The 21895-nt window shown below is 35.1% G+C and overlaps 1 long non-coding RNA gene across 2 annotated transcripts; it reads left to right on the plus strand.

The window, feature by feature from the left end:
• Positions 1-2984: 2984 nt before the first annotated feature.
• Positions 2985-21584, plus strand: LOC134761354 (uncharacterized). Of its 2 annotated transcripts, XR_010139878.1 has the most exons (3): positions 2985-3182; positions 3539-3669; positions 20113-21584. It is a non-coding gene; the product is annotated as an uncharacterized LOC134761354 (long non-coding RNA). The 2 variants fall into 2 exon arrangements; XR_010139877.1 differs by having other exon boundaries at positions 2985-3669.
• Positions 21585-21895: the final 311 nt, after the last annotated feature.

Raw genomic sequence — 21895 nt, forward strand, 5'->3', positions numbered from 1 at the left:
GATGCTGCTGGCCTCATAAAATGAGTTAGGGAGGATTCCCTCTTTTTCTATTGATTGGAATAGTTTCAGAAGGAATGGCACCAGCTCCTCCTTGTACCTCTGGTAGAATTCGGCTGTGAACCCATCTGGTCCTGGACTTTTTTTGGTTGGTAAGCTATTGATTATTGCCACAATTTCAGCTCCTGTTATTGGTCTATTCAGAGATTCAACTTCTTCCTGGTTTAGTCTTGGGAGGGTGTATGTGTTGAGGAATTTATCCATTTCTTCTAGATTTTCTAGTTTATTTGCGTAGAGGTGTTTGTAATATTCTCTGATGGTAGTTTTTATTTCTGTGGGATCGGTGGTGATATCCCCTTTATCATTTTTTATTGCATCTATTTGATTCTTCTCTCTTTTTTTCTTTATTAATCTTGCTAGCGGTCTATCAATTTTGTTGATCCTTTCAAAAAACCAGCTCCTGGATTCATTGATTTTTTGAAGGGTTTTTTGTGTCTCTATTTCCTTCAGTTCTGCTCTGATTTTAGTTATTTCTTGCCTTCTGCTAGCTTTTGAATGTGTTTGCTCTTGCTTTTCTAGTTCTTTTAATTGTGATGTTAGGGTGTCAATTTTGGATCTTTCCTGCTTTCTCTTGTGGGCATTTAGTGCTATAAGTTTCCCTCTACACACTGCTTTGAATGCATCCCAGAGATTCTGGTATGTTGTGTCTTGGTTCTCATTGGTTTCAAAGAACATCTTTATTTCTGCCTTCATTTCATTATGTACCCAGTAGTCATTCAGGAGCAGGTTGTTCAGTTTCCACGTAGTTGAGCGGTTTTGAGTGAGATTCTTAATCCTGAGTTCTAGCTTGATTGCACTGTGATCTGAGAGATAGTTTGTTATAATTTCTGTTCTTTTACATTTATTAAGGAGAGCTTTACTTCCAAGTATATGGTCAATTTTGGAATAGGTGTGGTGTGGTGCTGAAAAAAATGTATATTCTGTTGATTTGGGGTGGAGAGTTCTGTAGATGTCTATTAGGTCTGCTTGGTGCAGAGCTGAGTTCAATTCCTGGGTATCCTTGTTGATTTTCTGTTTCGTTGATCTGTCTAATGTTGACAGTGGGGTGTTAAAGTCTCCCATTATTAATGTGTGGGAGTCTAAGTCTCTTTGTAGGTCACTCAGGACTTGCTTTATGAATCTGGGTGCTCCTGTATTGGGTGCATATATATTTACGATAGTTAGCTCTTCTTGTTGAATTAATCCCTTTACCATTATGTAATGGCCTTCTTTGTCTCTTTTGATCTTTGTTGGTTTAAAGTCTGTTTTATCAGAGACTAGGATTGCAACCCCTGCCTTTTTTTGTTTTCCATTTGCTTGGTAGATCTTCCTCCATCCTTTTATTTTGAGCCTATGTGTGTCTCTGCACATGAGATGGGTTTCCTGAATACAGCACACTGATGGGTCTTGAGTCTTTATCCAATTTGCCAGTCTGTGTCTTTTAATTGGAGCATTTAGTCCATTTACATTTAAAGTTAATATTGTTATGTGTGAATCTGATCCTGTCATTATGATGTTAGCTGGTTATTTTGCTCGTTAGTTGATGCAGTCTCTTCCTAGTCTCGATGATCTTTACATTTCGGTATGATTTTGCAGTGGCTGGTACTGGTTGTGCCTTTCCATGTTTAGCGCTTCCTTCAGGAGCTCTATTAGGGCAGGCCTGGTGATGACAAAATCTCTCAGCATTTGCTTGTCTGTAAAGTATTTTATTTCTCCTTCACTTATGAAGCTTAGTTTGGCAGGATATGAAATTCTGGGTTGAAAATTCTTTTCTTTAAGAATATTGAATATTGGCCCCCACTCTCTTCTGGCTTGTAGGGTTTCTGCCGAGAGATCCGCTGTTAGTCTGATGGGCTTCCCTTTGATGGTAACCCGACCTTTCTCTCTTGCTGCCCTTAACATTTTTTCCTTCATTTCAACTTTGGTGAATCTGACAATTATGTGTCTTGGAGTTGCTTCTCGAGGAGTATCTTTGTGGCGTTCTCTGTATTTCCTGAATCTGAATGTTGGCCTGCCTTGCTAGATTGGGGAAGTTCTCCTGGATAATATCCTGCAGAGTGTTTTCCAACTTGTTTCCATTCTCCCCGTCACTTTCAGGTACACCAATCAGACGTAGATTTGGTCTTTTCACATAGTCCCACATTTCTTGGAGGCTTTGCTCGTTTCTTTTTATTCTTTTTTCTCTAAACTTCCCTTCTTGCTTCATTTCATTCATTTCATCTTCCAGGGCTGATACCCTTTCTTCCATTTGATCGCATCGGCTCCTGAGGCTTCTGCATTCTTCACGTAGTTCTCGAGCCTTGGTTTTCAGCTCCATCAGCTCCTTTAAGCACTTCTCTGTATTGTTTATTCTAGTTATACATTCTTCTCAATTTTTTTCAAAGTTTTCAACTTCTTTGCCTTTGGTTTGAATATCCTCCCGCAGCTCGGAGTAATTTGATCGTCTGAAGCCTTCTTCTCTCAGCTCGTCAAAGTCATTCTCCGTCCAGCTTTGTTCCGTTGCTGGTGAGGAACTGCATTCCTTTGGAGGAGGAGAGGTACTCTGCTTTTTAGAGTTTCCAGTTTTTCTGCTGTTTTTTCCCCATCTTTGTGGTTTTATCTACTTTTGGTCTTTGATGATGGTGATGTACAGATGGGTTTTTGGTGTGGATGTGCTTTCTGTTAGTTTTCCTTCTAACAGACAGGACCCTCAGCTGCAGGTCTGTTGGAGTACCTGGCCGGTCATGTGAGGTGTCAGTCTGCCCCTGCTGGGGGGTGCCTCCCAGTTAGGCTGCACGGGTGTCAGGGGTCAGGGACCCACTTGAGGAGGCAGTCAGCCCGTTCTCAGATCTCCAGTTGTGTGCTGGGAGAACCAGTGCTCTCCTCAAAGCTGTCAGACAGGGACATTTAAGTCTGCAGAGGTTACTGCTGTCTTTTTGTTTGTCTGCGCCCTGCCCCCAGAGGTGGAGCCTACAGAGGCAGGCAGGCCTCCTCGAGCTGTGGTGGGCTCCACCCAGTTCAAGCTTCCAGGCTGCTTTGTTTACCTAAGCGAGCCTGGGCAATGGCGGGCGCCCCTCTCCCAGCCTCGCTGCCGACTTGCTGTTTGATCTCAGACTGCTGTGCTAGCAATCAGCGAGACTCCGTGGGCGTAGGACCCTCTGAGCCAGGTGCGGGCTATACTCTCCTGGGGCACCGTTTCCTAAGCCCGTCAGAAAAGCACAGTATTCGGGTGGGAGTGGCCCGATTTTCCAGGTGCCATCTGTCACCCCTGGAAAGGGAACTCCCTGACCCCTTGCGCTTCCCGAATGAGGCAATGCCTCGCCCCTGCTTCGGCTGGCGCACGGTGCACTCACCCACTGACCTGTGCCCACTGTCTGGCACTCCCTAGTGAGATGAACACGGTACCTCAGATGGAAATGCAGAAATCACCCGTCTTCTGCGTCGCTCGCGCTGGGAGCTGTAGACCGGAGCTGTTCCTATTTGGCCATCTTGGCTCCTCCTCCGTATTATTTTCTTTACACAGGTGAAGATATTGAGACTTATAGATGTCAAGAAATGTGTCTAAATGGACAAGAGACTGTGGAAGGTAGGAAGAACAGATATGCCATCTTGCTCCTGCCAAGAAACAAAAGTACTATATTTAAGAGTAACAAGGTAACTGTCATCTGCTTCTTTAATTCATTTGTACATGTATAGTTTCTAATTTTTTTCAATATTTACACAGGAAATTTGCAAGTGCTTCAGATATAAAAGAACACAACAAAAGAAAATAGAAGGAAACACTGCCCAAATTAACTCATTTTCCAAAATATATGCTGCCCATGTATTTTGTTGAAAAATATATAACATAAATGATAGCACATAGCAACATTTAACAACATGAAGAGACATGATTAAAAATTATTGAAATTGCAAACTCTACCATCATAGTCAGGCACATCCTCTGACAATCTTAATTTCTGAAAAAATATTTGTCAATTTGAATTAAACTGTACATTGCATGAAATCTGGATGTTTCCCTTTAAGTACTTATTAGGGCAATATGCAATAACAATATGAAACAGTAAGCAACTCATATAAATACTAGGAAAACACTATTTTATGAAATAATATAAAGATAAAAACAGTGAAACATGATAAATTACTTTCAGGTTAACAAAATTGTATGTTTCTTTTACTACCCTCCCCTCCAAAAAAAAATAGGTTGAAACATTACTTGCTGCTATGTTCAGAGCTCTTGGCTTTGGTTTAGAAGGCAATACAAGTTCTAACATAATCATTATTTAATTTGCATAAGAATCCTAAATATTATACATTCTTATGTATGAAAGATGTAATAGTGGAGAAAGATCCATAAAACATAACAAGTAATAATATGCTAAGTTTTGGAGATGGAAGTGACACATAAAATGGGCTTTGGTACTATCACTTGAAGATACATTTGTTTTGTTTTAAGTTAGGTATGAATAGATTTGTCAGGTACTAACAGCAACCTCTGTATCTTTAGACACTAATTCCATTTTTTGTAGCTATGCCCAGGTTGTCCTTAGAGCCTCTGGGGTGTGCTCATTGATGCTATGCAATCACTTTGTTCAGGCAGTGGAATGTTGCTGCCATTAGAGAGTTCGTGAGTCCAGCAGGGTCAGACAAGTGCTGGGATTTACTTGCAAGAGTTTCCACTAAGTCATATCACTCAAGCAATAGCTTGTTTGGTTTGACAAGTGCAATAACTATCAAATAGTCTGCTTGCAATTTATGTTTTACTAGCCCTTGCTAAGAACTATGGTCTTCTGTGTATTTTGACTGATGTGTCTCTACTATACAATATGGCCCTGGTGGAGGGTACCAGAGGAGGAGAAACAACCTTGCCATTCATCATCAAATAATATAAAAGGTGATTTCTTTGCCTTGAGGTAGAAAATAAAGATAAATATGCATTTTGTATTTAATAGTCTCCGAAGGAAGTTTATTACTGATTTAAGGAAAAAAAATATGACACATATATAATTTATAGAGAATGAAGTTTTATATAAGAGATTTTCTTGAAACTGGAAAGGAGCATAAAAGATAGAGCAAGAGAAATTAAGTAAAATATTAAATCTTAGTTCATTAAATTAAAATATAATATTAGTAGAAAAGCCAATAATAATAATGTTGACAAATATTTATTGAGCATTTATCATGTGCCACCCAGTTCTGAACACTTTCCATGTTTCATCTCATTTATCTTTGAGACACCACATGAAATAGGTAATATTATTATCATTATTTATGAATGAGTAACTGAGGCTCAGAGAGGATAAATAACTTGCCTGAGATAACAGTAAATTTCAGAACTGAAGGATGATGATATAATTATAACGAAATGGCTTTAAAAAGCTATTACCAATATTCATATATTTATTGAAAGCTAATTGTAATAATAGGAGTTAGCAAGTAGCAATTGCATAGTATTTTACATGGGTCACCTGGATTAATTCTGGTAACAGCTGTATGGAATAGAAATTTTTGTTTTTATCACTATAGATAGGGAAATTAAGGCTTGAAGGAGTTAAATAACAACTTCAAAATCACTCAGGTAGTGATACAGCTGGGGTTTAAGCTATCTTTTACTCCATAAATATTTCTCTTAACCACTATTATATTCCATTTTATATCTTTCAATTTAATAAGTTATATTAATACACAATGCACAGATATACATATGCATACATACAAATGTGCATACACACAATTACATGTTGTTTTGTCACAGAATAATAGAATAATAAGAGTAATGACATGTGTAGAAAACAGAAATACAAGTGTCATAGGAAAAAAAATCTTTTGTGCACACTCGAATAGATTACTTACCTTCTGCCTACTCCAGAGAAAGATTCCAAATTTAATGTTGCAATAAAAAGAACTGGCACAAGTTTCAGCCCATTGCCCCATGCTGCATCAAGTTTTTTAGTGAGAAAAATAGAACATCAAAAATAGACTTCTATACGAAACACATTGTTCTATAATTTGCCCCTGGATAAACACACAAATGGCTTCTACATAGTATAAACATATATCATTTAAATAATTCAGAATAGCTAAGGGGATTGAAATAAATAAAAAGTAAGGTTGCTAGCCTTTCATAATAGTTGCTAGAGCCTGAGTGTTTTTTTAAAGCCAGTATTGTTCATATTTATTTCTCCTTTCATCCTATGTAGTATTCAAGAACTTATAAAAGTGCATAATTTTTAGCCTTTTATTTATTTATACAAAGTAATTCTGGCATATATACCACCACTGGCTCTAACAAATATGACAATGCAGCAAATAAAAACATGCTTCATTTATTACATTGCAGAGTGGTTCTGTTCAGTGTGCAACCATTTCTTGAAATATATTTTTGATGATAAGTCACCTGGCTCTATTCAGAGATTGAAATAAAAGATGGAAATGTGGATGTAAGCTAGAAAATACTAATGACACTGTATGGTTTGTACTGTCCTCAGCCACTCTATTGTCTCGGGGCTTGGGAGTCACATATGGAATATTGCAATCTACCATAAAGGTTAGGTGTTTCTCAAATGGCAGGCCTCTCTCCATGGAAGCCACAAAATAAGCTGGCACATGTCTCAGGAAAGTAATTTTAATATTTTTAAAAATATATTTATATGCAAACAAATACAGATAAGCTATGGTAAAGAGGAAAAAATGTTGAGGTTCTTTTACAGAAAAGAGAACGCTTAACAGAAAGTTCACATATATGGAGAGCCTCTAGAGATTCCATTCCTCAATCCCCCTTTGCTGCTAGAACTTTTTAAAAGGAAATGTTTGAAAACCCAGAAGGTGCTGTTGGTGGAATATGAGGTAGGGAAAAGTTATTTCATCATTGGTAATGACTTGAATGACAATCTTTATTTCCTTCCCTGGCAAATAAGTACTGCACAGTGGAATTAGGGCTCTGCCTTCGTGTTTTTATGACAAAATTCGTCTCCAACCAAGTGTAGTTTTCTGCAATAACCCTTGTCCACTCACTGACTAGTATGTAAGCTCTTATAAATGAGCTTAAAAAGATGTCTTATGTATTTTAAGATTATAAATGTACACACCTTGAATTAGAGTGATTATTTGAATGTTGTTCCCATTTGTCAAAAACAGATATGATCTGTTAGAAGCCTAGGGTATATAAATATACATATAGAGTATTATATATAATATATATAATAATAAACAAATTTACTTCAATTCCTTATGGAAAATGTTATAATAATTTTTTAAAATTTTTATTTTAGAGAAAGGTTCTCTATCACCCAGGCTAGAGTATGGTGGCACAATTATAACTCACTTCATCCTCAAAAGTGAGCCTCCTACCTCAACCTCCTGAGTAGCTAAGATCATGGGCATGTATTAACATGCCCTGCTGACTTTAATTTTTTTTTTTTTAAGAGATGGGGGTCTTGCTATGTTGTCCAAGCTGGTCTTGAATTCCTGGCCTCAGGTGATCCTTCCACTTCAGCCTCCCAAAGTGCTGGGATTACAGGTGCGAGACACTGTACCTGGCCCTATAACAATTGTTATAAGAGTTATAGTTCTCCTTTTCCCTCTTCCTCCCTATATAATGTCTTTTAAGAAGTCTGCAGATGATGAACACCAAATTTGTTATTTTTAGTCAACCATCCATTCTTCCTGCCTTCGGATCCTGAGCAAATCATGCTGGATCCCTAATCAAGACTTCATAAAGCATGTATTACTTTATGAGCAGAGTGGGCCACTGCAATTAAAAAAAAGAAACAAGAAATTAGAGGTCAGAAACTTGGAAAGAGAGAAATAAAATTATCACAATTTACAGATGGTAAAACTGGGTACTAGAAACACAAGAAAAACAACAACAAAGTCTTTTCATACTACAAGAGAATGTGCTTAGGTAGCTGCTTATCAGATCATTTATTTTTTAAAGTGGTTTTCCCATAGTCCATGAAGGAAAACACCATGAAATATCAAATAACCCATCTACTAAAGCAATGAAAAAGATAAAATATTAAGAAACAAACATATAAGAAATAAGAAAAAATCTCTATAAAAAAATTATTAAACACCATCGTGGAACATTCTCAAAAAGATGAACAAATGGTAATACACATTCTATCATTAGCTAGGAAAACAATATTAATTCAATGAAGTCTAATTTGAAAATATAACCACAGTACAATGCCAATATTGTTTTTACGCCTTACTGGAAATAGTCAAGCTATTTCTAAACTTATCCTAAAAATAAAATGAATAACATAATTGAACTTCTGAACATGCATAGCCTCATGAATCAATGGAAAAACAGAGTCCAAAGATAGACAGATTTGCTATATCCCACACTGGCACCTAGATAAAAGTTAATTACAAAGTTATTTAGTAATCTAAGAACAATTAATTTAGTATGTATTAAAGACGTACTTGACAAAAATGGGATTATAATATTTTTAAACAATAATTTTCTTTTGAAACAATTTTGACTGGTTCTTTTTTTTGTCCAAAATAAAGTATGTTTTAGTATCTAATATGCACATAAAACAGTAAATCAAACACAAATACAATCTTAGCTACATAGAACTATTTTATTTTCTTCTTTTCTTACAGCCTCACAATTTATTTTAATCTCAATTTGCTCCCATTGAAGTATCACACACATACAGAGAAGTACACAGATTATAATTTGTACAGCTCAGTGATAACGCATTCACATAGTCACAATTCAGATGAAGATATAGAATCTTACCGTCATCCCAGAAGTCTCCATTTCATCCCCTCCCAGTTATTACCACATCTCTAAGGGAGTGGTTACTTTGATTTCTCTCATCATAATTTTTTTTTGCCTGTGATTGAGTTTTGTATAAATGACATAAAATGTTACAAATTATTTTGTGTCTTGCTTCTTTCACTCACCATTGTGTCTGTGAGATTTCCATGCTTCGTAGAGCCCCATAGAATTTACCATTCTAATGGTGGACATTTGCATTGTTTGAAGATTTTGGGAAAAGCTGCCATGAACAATCTTGATCTACGTTTAATAAATCATTAAGTATTTATAAGCTAAACTTTAGTAAATATTGTAAAACTGTTTTCTAAATCAGTTGTACCAATCTATATTCTAACCAATAGTGAATGAACATTCTATTTGCTCCATATCCTCACCAACACTTAAAATCATCTTTTATTATTATTATTAATTATTGCCACTGCTGTGATGTAGCTATGACATTCATTTTAGGCTTTAGTTTTATTTACCTCATAACTACTGATGTTGAAATTCTTTACATTGATTTATTGGTCATTTGATTACTTTTTGTAAGGACCAGTTCAAACCTTATAGATGTTATAAAATTTGTGTTTTCTTTTTTACTTATTTAGGAATTCTTTGTTTATTCTCTGTATAAGTCCTTTGTTGAATATAAATATATCTTTTCTCGCTCTGTGACTTGCATTTTCTCCCTTTTAATGGTTTCTTTTGATAAACCAAATTTCTAATTTTAATGGAGTTCAATTACCAATCTTTTTTATGGTTAGTACTTTCTGTAGCTAGTTTAAAAATTCTTTTTCTACCCCCAAAGTGATAGATATTATATTATTTCTAGAAGCATTATTTATTTAACAGTCAAATATATCTCAATCTACCTAGAACTGATTTTGTGTACAATGTGATGTAAATAGGTTTGTTTTCCTATGCAGATATACAATTACTCAGCATTTTTCCCTACTGTGTTGCAGAGACATCTTTGTCTTACTCAAGTCAGTTTATGTGCTATTTATTACATCCTATTTGTCTATTTGCTTATCCTTGAGTTAATACAACTGTTTTAACAAGTGAGACTTTACTAGAAGCTTTGATGACAATTGGGAATTGTATCTTCCAACAATGTTCTTTTCCTAAAAATTGTCCTTATTCTTAGTTATCTCATTTCTATATGAGTTGAAATAGGCTCATCAATTATACAGTGCTGATATTTTTATTGAGATTGCACTGAATCTATAGTATTATTTCAGAAGAAGTCACAAGTGTACAAAAGAGTCTTCTCCATTGATTAATCTTTCTTAATTTATCTAATTAATATTCTTTGTTGTAGAAGTCTTAAGCAAGTTTCTTAGTTTAATTTTTTGATCAATAATATCTTTTTTTAAAATTATACTTTAAGTTTTAGGGTACCTGTGCACAACGTGCAGGTTAGTTACATATGTATACATGTGCCATGTTGGTGTGCTGCACCCAATAACTCGATAATATCTTTTTAAAATTGTATTTCTTAGTTATTGTTTGTAAGAAAAAAACTTACTTTTTTATGTCAACATTTAATACATTGACCTTTCTAAAGTCATATATTGACTCTAATTGTCTAATATTCTTTTGAATTTCCTATATACTAAAATTTTCTGTGAATAATTACAGTGTTATGTCTTCCTTTGCAATACCTATGCCATTTATTTATTTTTCTTTCATCAGTAAACTCTCTCCAATAAAGTGTTGAATAGAAAGGATGTTAGAAATCTTCTCTATCTCATTCCTGGATTCACAGGGAAATTTTACAATATATCACCATTAAATAGGATGTTAGCTGTAAGATTTTGGTAGATACCCATATCATATTAAGTAAACTCTCTTCTATTTTTAGTCTGCTTGATATTTTTTAAAATTATAAATAGTTGGTGAATTTTACCAATTTTTTTGCATTTAGTAGTATAATCATATGATGATTTTCCTTCCATACTATGTTAATGTAGATAATTACATTGATACATTTTTAAATGCTTATATAGTTTTGCTCTGTGTCCCCGCCTAAATTTCATCTGGAATTGTAATCCCCATAATCCCTAAATGTCGGGGGAGAAATTTAGCGGATCATGAGAGCGGTTTCCCCCATGTTGTTGGTAGTGAGTGAATTCTCACAAGATCTGATGGTTTTATAAATAGCAGTTTTTCCTGTAGTCACGCACTTCCTGCGTGACTTCTTCACCCTGTGAAGAAAGTACTTCTTTCTCCTTCCCGTTCCACCATGATTATAAGTTTTCTGAGACCTCCCCAGGCATGCAGAACTGTGAGTCAATTAAGCCTCCTCTGTTTATAAATTACCAAATCTCGGGTATTTCCTTGCAGCAATGTGAAAATGAACTAATACCCATGCTGAACCTATTTTGAATTTGTAGATTAAGTCAAATTTGTAATGATATCTTTTTTAATATATGCCTGAAATAGATTCTTATTTAAAAATTTTATCTCTTTGTTTTTGAGATTATCCTATTCCCTCTTTATTTCTGGAACTCCAATATACCTGAATATTAGACTTTATTCCATATACCTTATAGCTCTTATAACTTTTTCTGCATTTTCAATTATTTTTTCTTTGTGAACTTCAATTTGGTATTTTCTACTAAACTATCTTTTGCTTCCCTAATTCTTTTTTCTGCTCTGTCTAGTGTGCTATTAATGTTCACTGACTTTTAATTTTATTAATTTATTTTTTCAGTTTTAGAGCATTTGTTTGATTATCTTTGGTGGATTTCAAATCTCTATCTTTCTGTATTTTTGACTATATGAATTAACATTATTTTTAAATCTGTTTTCTTAATGATCTATTTCCATTTTCTATTTTTTTCCCTAGATTTTCAATTGTTGCATTGTGCTATTTGATTACTATGATCTCAATGTTTGTGTTCTCCCAAAATTTCTGTTGAAACTGAATCATCAATTTGATGTTGTTAGTAGGTGGGGTCATTAGGGGGTGATTAGGTCATGAGGGTGGAGCCCTCATGAATAAGATGAGTGCTCTTATAAAAGAGGCCCAAGGCAGCTGCTTTACACCTTTTACCATATAAAGACTCAGTGAGAAGACACCATTTATGAGAAATAGGACCACATCAGACACTGAATCTTCCAGGGACTTAATCTTTATGCCCCAGCCTCCAGATCCTATAATCTTTATGTCCCAGCCTCCAGAAATGTTGCTTATAATCCACCCAATCTATGGTATTTTTTTAATAGCAGCCCAAATAGAACTAGACATTGATAAAACTGATTTGTAATATTATTAAGAACCTTATAATATCAGTAGAGGCTCTTGTATTATTAAGTTTTTCCTAAATAAAATTTTTTCTGGCCAGTTGTTAATAGCACCTTAAATTGATGTGGGATTGAGATGAGATTTACTGATATACTTCATTTTCAAGCCCAGCCCAAAGTAGAAACATATAAAGATTTTCTTCTCCAACATGATTTTTCAAAGATATAGTTTTCATTTGTGCATAAATATCTTGTCACTATAGGACTTGGCAGAGACTTATTCAACTGGTTCAAGTGAAGAAACAATGCCTGCTAATTAGGCTACTTTGAGTGAGCATTTATCATTTTCAAATAATTCGACAAAATTTGGTTTAGTATTTCCTCAAATATACCACTGAAATTCACCTTTCAGCTCCAAAGTTTTTCCCGAGAGCTCTCCCTCTGTTATGGATCCAAATTTGTTTATGTTTTCAAAGATTTATGTGCTCTTTGTCCAAGTTTTTATATATTTAAAAAATTTCCTCAAGTAAACTGATCATTTAATAAAGTAAATTATTTTGTGCCGTTATCCAGACACTTTAGTTTTCATTTCCTCTGTAAGTATTTTTGACACCAGTATTTCTCTATGAATAAATAAGTGTTATATGACAGTTTCAAGATTTTATTTTATACAATAGACAAAACCTCTCATAGAGCCAACCACTCATGGGATAACATCGGTAAAGAAGCCAACACAATTCCTCCTGAACAGAATTTTCTAGACATGAAAACAAAATATTAAATACATCTTGGCATTTTCTTGTTTTAGATAGTACTTTGCAGCAGAGAAACATTGTTCATGAATTTCACCAACATTTACACCTTTTACAAATGCTAGAGTTTGACATTTAATGTTAAAATCAGTTAACTCGTCAATCTACAAGGACAAACTGTTGTTCTTCCATTTGTTACCCTGAAATGTCTTCAAGCTTCAGGTGCCTTCAATATTTCAGTCTGTCATACTGTTAGACAGTGGGGTCTTCAATTTATCCAGTTACATCTTGACCTACCATTTTTTCACTACAATTTTACAAGCTGGATCATTATGTTCCCATCAACTATTTAACTTTTCCTTTTTTGGTCAATAACTGCTGCTACTAAATAACTTGGTTCTTGAGACTTTTTATTGAATGTGACTTTTTTTTTACAAAAACTTTATTGAATTTATTGATGATTCCAGTACCATTTATAGCACCTCTACTTGCTGGGCAAATGTAGTTTATTAAGTGTATTTTCAAATTTGTTGGAAGTATTCCTTCATTTAGAAATTGTTTGCAACAGGATATAACAGCTTGGATTATTAGTTCATGTAAAACTAATTAATAATTAACATTTATGTTAAAGACAAGTTTCATTGTTGTTGTTGTTGCTGTAGTTTTTGTATTTTTCTTGGTTGCTGTGCTGCCAATTACTTTGAAATGACTGAATAGCTTAATCATGTATTACCAATCTTATCAAACTATCCATAGAAACATGTCTAAAATCATCCTCTTCCATCTCACACTTCAAGTTAAGGAAACACCATTATGGATGTGCAAAAATGTTTGTGAACAGAAATATGAATAACATAAAAGTGGACAATAAATAATTTAAAAAGAAAATAACAAAAAACGTTAAAACTTAACAACTCTTCCAACCTACGCTATTCATATTCTGCGGCACTTAACAATAATAGCAAAGTATCAGGAGGACTCCTGATTCATGGAGCATAAAAATTTTGTTTTCAGACGAAGCATTTTCAATGATACATGTGGGACTTGCTCCTGTAATTTAATAGGTGGTGCTTAAGAGAAGGCTTAAAGAGGTAAAAATACAGAGAGAGTGACATTATCAGCCTACTGTCCTCCTCTTTCTCAATAGAGCACTGATATGATTTGTCTGTGTCCCCACCCGAATCTAATATTGAATCGTATTTCCTATAATCCCTACGTGTTGTGGGACAGATCCCATGGGAGGTAATTGAATCATGGGGGCAGTGACCCCCATGGTGTTCTCATAATAGTGAGTAATCATGAGATCTGACTATTTTATAAAGAAAGGGCTTTTCCCCTTTTGCTTGGCAATTCTCCTTGGTGCTGCCACGTGAATAAGGACGTGTTTGCTTCCTTTTCCCCCATGATTGTAAGTTTCCTGAGGCCTCCCAGCCATGCTGAACTGTGAATCAATTAAACCTCTTCTCTTTATAGTCCACCTCTTCTCATTATAGTCCACTTCTCTTTATAGTCCATTAGCATGATAATGGACTAATACAAGCACTCACTGATTTTTAATGTTCCCCCACCTCCTTACCTGACCCCAGTTTGATGTCAAAACCTGAGAACATACACAAAAGGCTCAACCAAATCATTATGGTGTCCTACTGTGCACTGCTATATAGGACTGAAAGATGCTAATAGAATTGCTAGAGCTGTTGTCTATTACTCTGAGCTCTATGACTGTGCACCACACAGTTCAAAATTATTTCCTTTTAGTCTTAAGATCTCTCAGAACACCTAATGGCATCTCAGGATGCCTAAGGATTCTGTGAAATACTCATTGAAAAACCCTGAATCTGGCCAGGCACAGTGGCTCACGCCTATAATCCTAGCACTTTGGGAGGCCAAGGTGGGCAGATCAGCTGAAGTTGGGAGTTCAAGACCAACCTGACCAACATGGAGAAACTTTGTCTCTACTAAAAATGCAAAAAATTAGCCAGGTGTGGTGGTGGGCACCTGTAGTCCAAGCTACTTAGGAGGCTGAGGCAGGAGAATTGCTTGAACCTAGGAGGCGGACATTGCAGTGAGTCAAGATCACGCCATTGCACTCCAGCCTGGGCAACAAGAGTGAAACTCTGTCTCAAAAAAAAAAAAAAAAGAAAGAAAAAAAGAAAAACTCTGAATCCATATCTAAACCATAGTAACCTTAACTATTGTAACAGTGAAGTCATAGTCTTATATTACTGACACGCCTGTCTTAAAAAATGCAGGCAAATTGCCAGGGAAGAAATAAGCAGTCTTTTTTAGTATTGGTCTTGTAAAACCTAAGAATGGCAATTTTTTTATAAAGTGTCTGTGTGTGTGTGTGTGTGTGTGTGTGTGTGTGTGAAAAGACACATATTATAGAAATAAAGATGAATACTCTTTCATACATTTTTACATACATGATGTTGACTTATAAGCAGAACACTAAACCCTAGCTAATCCTTGATTTCTATTGCAATATACCAGAGGAAAATTACAAAATCTCTAGTAAACAGCTCATAGTGACAGTAATTTTCTTCAAGGCAAAAAGTATGTTTTCCCAAAGGGCATCTATGAGATCCTCAGAGGGCATAAGCAGATTAAAAAGGCCAGATAACTCTATTATTTTCTCCATCACTTTAAACCCATTTGAGAATCATTGTTTTGGCCCTACAACTTTTCATAGTTCTTCATGCCCAACTTAGAAAATATGTACTGTTGTATGCACTATGTTGCCTTAATATTGTCAACAATTCAATTTTAGAATCTATTTTTAACTGATTATACTTATTAAGATTGACTTGTTAATTGTGGTAACAAAAATAACTTGAAAAATGAGAAAGAAATAATTATACTTTTAGCTTTTTAAAGGTAAAGTTATTTTTGCCATTATAAGAGGTTTTCATTTTGAAAGAGTTATTATAAAAATATTAGTTCAAATCCTATTATACTCTCAGCATTTTTATTGATGTTCTCAACTTAGCGGGTAATACCTAGCTATGTACACAAGATCTTCTATACTTACATAGCAACTTTTACCTCTATTACCACCTGATAAGCAGCAAAAGGAGGATAAATGGCACTGATAAAGACAGAGGAAAAGGCAAACATATGAATCTTCCAGTTAGTTCTCTGTACGCCAACTTTCTCTGGAGAGGTACAATTAGATTTAGTTGTTTAGTTGTTAAATGCATTAGTTTCTTTGTGTTACTTAACACAAACTGGGTGGCTTAAAACAACATAAATTTATTCTCTCAAAGTTCTGTAGGCTAAGAAGTCTGAAATCAAAATGTGGGCACCTCTGTACTCCCTGTAAAACCCCTAGCGGGAGAATCCTTTTCTAGCTTTTTCCAGCTTCCGGTGGCTCCAGGTGTTCCCTGGATTATGACCACATCACTCCAATCTCTGTATCCATAGTCATATGACCTCTTCCTCTTCTCTGTATTTGTTTCATTTTGTATTTCTCAGTCTAATCTCCCTCTATCTTATAAAGATACACATGATTGCATTTAGGGTCTGACTGCATGAACCACAGGATAAGCTTCTCTTCTCAAGACCTGTAATTTAATCCCCACATGCAAACATCATTTACAAAATAAGGTAATAATCTTATTTTGGAGGACACCATCTAGACCATTACAATCTGCCCTCTGTTACTCAAAATTCACATCTGTTCCGCATTCACAGTATATTCACCCCAGCCCAACCTCCCCGAAATACTCAGCCCATTTAAAGCATTAATGCTAAATCCAAAATCTCATCTAAATATTATTAGTTCAAAGGTGCCAAATTTCATCATATAATTCATCTAAAACAGGTATGGATAGGACTTAGGATATGATCCATCCTCATGCAAAGGTTTTCTATTACATTAGTGGACCTATGAAACCAGAAAAAAATATCTACTTCCAAAAGGCTTATTTATCTACTTCCAAATTGTCTACTTCCAAAATGGTACAACAGGATTAATATAACAGTCACAGTTATTTCCATTTTAAAAATAGAACATGGAATAATAAAGCGGTTATTGATCCCAAGCAAGTTCTAAATCCAACAGAGAAAATTTCATTAGGTTTCAAGGCCTAAGAATCATCCCCTATCACTTGAGGCTCTATTTCTAGGTCTCTGGCTCTGCCCTCCGTGCTCCTGGGTGTCCCAGCCTTTATCTCTTTAGCTACAGCTTTATTCTCTAGGCCCAAAGCTCTGCTGTTGGAGTAATTCTTCCTCTTTCTTGAAGGATAGCACATGTTTGCTGGTGAGAAGTTCCAACAGTTTTTTTTTTTCCTGCCTATAGAGTCCCCCAAGTCTCATAGTCTTCCTTCATTTTGCCCTATTTCTCTTTCATTCCAAACTATGTTCCTGATGATGTAACACTCTCAGAAACCTTACGGAACTCCTGTGTATGTCACAGGAATTCACACCATTAGTTAAGAAGGTCCTGCCGTTGCTCCTAGAAAATCTCACATTTAGTTCTCACTTCCACTGATTAAATATACCCTTTATTCATATGCCTAATTTCTTCAGTAAAAAATTGCACAGCTACACCCTTAGCTGTGTCTCCCACAGCATGCTTTCCTAACAATTAATCTCCTAAATTTCTTATATTCATTGATATATAAATAAGCTAACAATTTGCCAAGTCATTAAGTGCTAGTTCATGTTTGTTTAACAGTCCTGAGAAGTTTTCTCCCACACCAACCAAATCTTATTCTCCAACACCATCCGAATGTCCTACAATTCAATTTCATTCTGACACTAAATACCCAGATTTAGCATCAGACTCTACATATTTAAGTACACAGTCCCATGAGACAGCCTTCACTTCAGACACCAGTCATAAGTATCAGCTCCCTATCCCCAGGTTAATATAAACTTCTGTCCCACTTGGCTACAAAGTTGGAAAGTTCCCAAAACCCACCTGTCAGGTTAGATCATTTGCTAGGATTGCTCACACAATTTAGGAAAATGCTATACTTTCCATTATAGTTTATTATAAAGGATACAAAAGAACCGCCAGATGAAGAGATACATAGGATAAGATTTGGAAGGGTCCCAAACTCACAATTCTTTTTTCTATGAAGTTGGGCTGTACCACCCTCTCAGCATGTGGATGTGTTCACCAACTTAGAAGCTCCTAAACCCTTTTGATTAAAGGGTTTTTTTTTTTTTTTTTTTGGTTTGGTTGTTTTTTGTTTTTTATGGTTTCATTATACAGGCATAATTGTGGACATTAGTAATTAACTCATTCTCCATCCCATCCACCCTTTCCTGAAGGATGGGAGGAGGGGCTAAAAATTCCAAGCTTCTAATTAAAGTTTGGTCTTTCTGGCAATTAGCTCGTATCCTGAAGCTCTCTAGGGACCTGCTAATATTTGCCTTTTTAGAACAAAAGATGTTCTTATCACCTTTATCACTCAGCAAATTACAAGCCTCTTAGGAGCTTTGTACTAGGGATAAAAAACAAATATCTTTTTTATTATACCATAAATTCTTCCAAAACAGGATATTGGGTATAGAGAATCACCTATCTCCACTGTAAAAGTAAATCTTTCTGAGATTGACACATTCTCCAGATGCGAATGTTTCAATGTTGACAATGCAGAAAGAAGATAGAACTAAGTTGATTCTATTGAAATCTCCTGGAAAAGAGCCTCAAGTGTACCATCTGTATGTTAATACATCATAAGGCAGTGCATATTAAAATTATTTACTTCATAGTTTATAGTGCAGATTTCATATTATAATCATTTTATGTAATTGAAAGAAATCTCAAAATCTCATCACAACATAATTTTTCTATTAAAATTCTACATTTTGCTACTATGTTATAGTTTAATAAATCAATGCAAAGCAATGGATTGATTTTTATTAGAATCAATATAAGAAGTGTAACTTTATCTGCTCTGACTATATTAATAAGTAATTAGTCACATTTTCTTGCTTCTTAGGACATCCCAATCCACCAAGTCAGTGTGATTCTCAAACTTTAGCATGCATCGTATTCATCTGGAAGTCTTGTGAAAATATTATGCTTAGCCCTAGAGTTTCTGATTTAATAAATCTGGGGTAAGTCCTAATAGTAATAATTTGCATTTCTGACAAGTTCCAAAGTAATTCTTCCGGTAAAGATTCTAGTTCGGAATCTGCACTGAGGATAACTACACTAAGTAACCAGTAAGTACTATTAAAAATTTGTTCTATGGATCACCACAAGCAGAAACACTTGGAGCTTGTTAGAAATGAAAGTGTTGAGTCCCATCCTGGTCTTACCAAATAAGAATCTCTGGGTTTTAACAAGTTCTTCATCTGGTTCTTACATACTTTCAAGTTTGAGGAGCACTGACTTAATTTAGACTTATGTAACTAAGATTTATATTTACACTAAGGCATCATCCCCACCCCCTCCCCTACCTTGTTATTACATACTGTGATTAGACACCAGAATAATACTTTCACCAGTTCAAATGTATATCAGATAATTAGAGTTGTTGCTATTTTTTTAAATAGGTCTATCCAAATAGATAGGGATAGATCTATTTCCTACAATCTTTACAACCTTGAGATGGCAGGGAAAAAAGCTCACAGGTTTAGTACATGTTAAATTCCATAGCTACACTGTTCAATAGGGTAGCTACTGCCCACATATATTTACCCTTAAACTGAAATAACATTAAATGAAAAACTCTGTTCCCTAGTCACAGGAGCCACATTTCAAAAGCTCTACACCAACATGTGGCTAGTGGCCACCATATGTGCATAATCACAGAAAGCTGCATTTGCAGCGCTGTTCCCGAAGTGCACCAGGGGTACATATTTTCTTTCTTTTTCAATAGTTCAGGTCATTGCATTCAAAACATATTGACTCTCTTCCCATGGCAACTGCAAGGTATTTCTTGCAATTTTCCTTAGAAAATCTACTAATTATGTCAAAAGAAGTATTTAAATAACATTACAATTATGTTTTCTTTCTGAACATATATATAGTACATTCACAGTTTTGTGCTTGAATGTTATTAAAATGCAACTTGTAACGTATCCACTGCTTTTTCCAAAGGGCTCAATCATTAAAGAGAGAATTTTTAACTAATTCCAACTTTCTGGTTTTTATCTACCCCATCCTCCTCTCAGTAGTGTTGTAATCCATAGAAACATGTCTAACTTACTTGAACTTTCCAAGTTTCTTTTCATTCTGCACTGTAATAATAAGTTTTGCTTCTCTGTGCTAGAGTCACTAGAGATGCAGGAGCAAATCAAATGTTTCTTGTGTTAAAAATAACTTTTTTTTTTTTTTGAAATGGAGTTTCGCTCTTTTTCCAGGCTGGAGTGCAATGGCGCAATCTCAGCTCACAGCAACCTCCGACTCCTGGGTTCGAGTGATTCTCCTGCCTCAGCCTCCCGAGTAGCTGGAATTACAGGCATGCATCACCATGACTGGCTAATTTGTATTTTGAGTAAAGACAGGGTTTCTCCATGTTTTTCAGGCTATTCTCGAACTCCCGACCTCCTGTGATCCACCTGCCTCTACCTCCAAAGTACTGTTATTACAGGCGTGGGACACTGTACCCTACCCAAAATAACGTTTTACTTTGACAGAAAGAACCAGAATCCTAGGACTATGATATATGGAGGACATTGTGTCATGAGAATGCCCTTCTGCTTACGTGCAGCCCAATAAGTACAACTATTTATAGAAATCCAAGAAGTATCTAGACTCTCCACAGTGTCATTTCCTCCCTGGAGGCAAATTTACTATGCAGGGAAGATCAAGATTCCTAAAATGTTGGAATACCACCACCGTATTGGAATACCACCACCATGATCCATTATTCTCAGTATTAGAAACCACAAAATTTCTAAAAACCCTAAGTATCAATTTCGTAAGATTGTGGCAAATTCATTTGGTGGTAGAATTTACATTGAACCAATAGAGGAAGGGGTGTATTATTAGATTGTGTATATATATATATGTACACACACACACACACAGTATGACTAATAAGACAATATGATATATGACATATATGGTATATATGATAATTTATATTATATTGACTATATATAAAATAAGACAACATAATTTTTTTCCACTGAGGCATCATCCCCGCCCCACACCCCCCACCTTGTTATTACATACTGTGACTGGACACCAGAATAATATTTTCACCAGTTCAAATGTATATCAGATAATTAGAGTTGTTGTTATTTTTTAAATGGTTCTATCCAAATAGATCTATTTCCTACAACCTTCATAGATATATCATATTTCCTTATTAGTGATATAATTTTCCAAAGAAATGCCAATATGTTTCATTATGAGATGTTGCCTCCGACCCTGCTGAGAATAATATGGGCCAAATTTTTCAATGCAATATTGCTTATTTGGCTCTCAAATAAACATATAATTTTTAGAAGGCAAAGATGGCAACATTCATTCATCCAAAAGGGTTAGTATATTATGATTGAGAAAAAAGTATTAAGCAAAGTCATATTTAATGTATTTGAGAAAGTGTCATGAAGAGGAGTTCTAAAACTTGGTTTGATCTTGGCTTTCCAAGTTTAATGACCATACTAAACTCTCAAAAGCCTAAATTCCTCAAGAAATGTAAATATTTTGTAACTTTGGTTAGTTTTTGCAATCATCTCTTTCAGTGATTCTATCACCAGGTTATAAACGCTTCATCAGAGCAAATAGTAAGATCTGTTATTATGCCATAACTTGAAATATGATCCAAATTATATGCTGTGTTTTTTAAAAAGTAAAAAGCAATAAAGGTTTTGAATTTCTGACTTAAAAAGTTTGATTTATCATCCCCGGGGTTCTTTTTTTGGTCCATTTACAAGGGTAAGAAACAAATCTTATTGTCTAATACAGTACATGATAGTATCGTTCAGATAATTTTTTCAGGAAAGCACAAACAGGAATGAGGAAAACCTATTTTAAGATTAATGGTCCATCTTACTATAGGTCCAAAGATTATGCTGTCACAGAATATTTTTACTTCCTATCTCATTTATAAACATTCAAACCTGAATTTACAAAATAGTCTAGAGGCCTCTAACAGCTCCAGTGGGTCAAGAGTCATAGCTGTAGAAGGTGGGA

This window comes from Pongo abelii, chromosome 3 (genome assembly GCF_028885655.2).
Source record: "Pongo abelii isolate AG06213 chromosome 3, NHGRI_mPonAbe1-v2.0_pri, whole genome shotgun sequence".
Classification (NCBI taxonomy): domain Eukaryota; kingdom Metazoa; phylum Chordata; class Mammalia; order Primates; family Hominidae; genus Pongo; species Pongo abelii.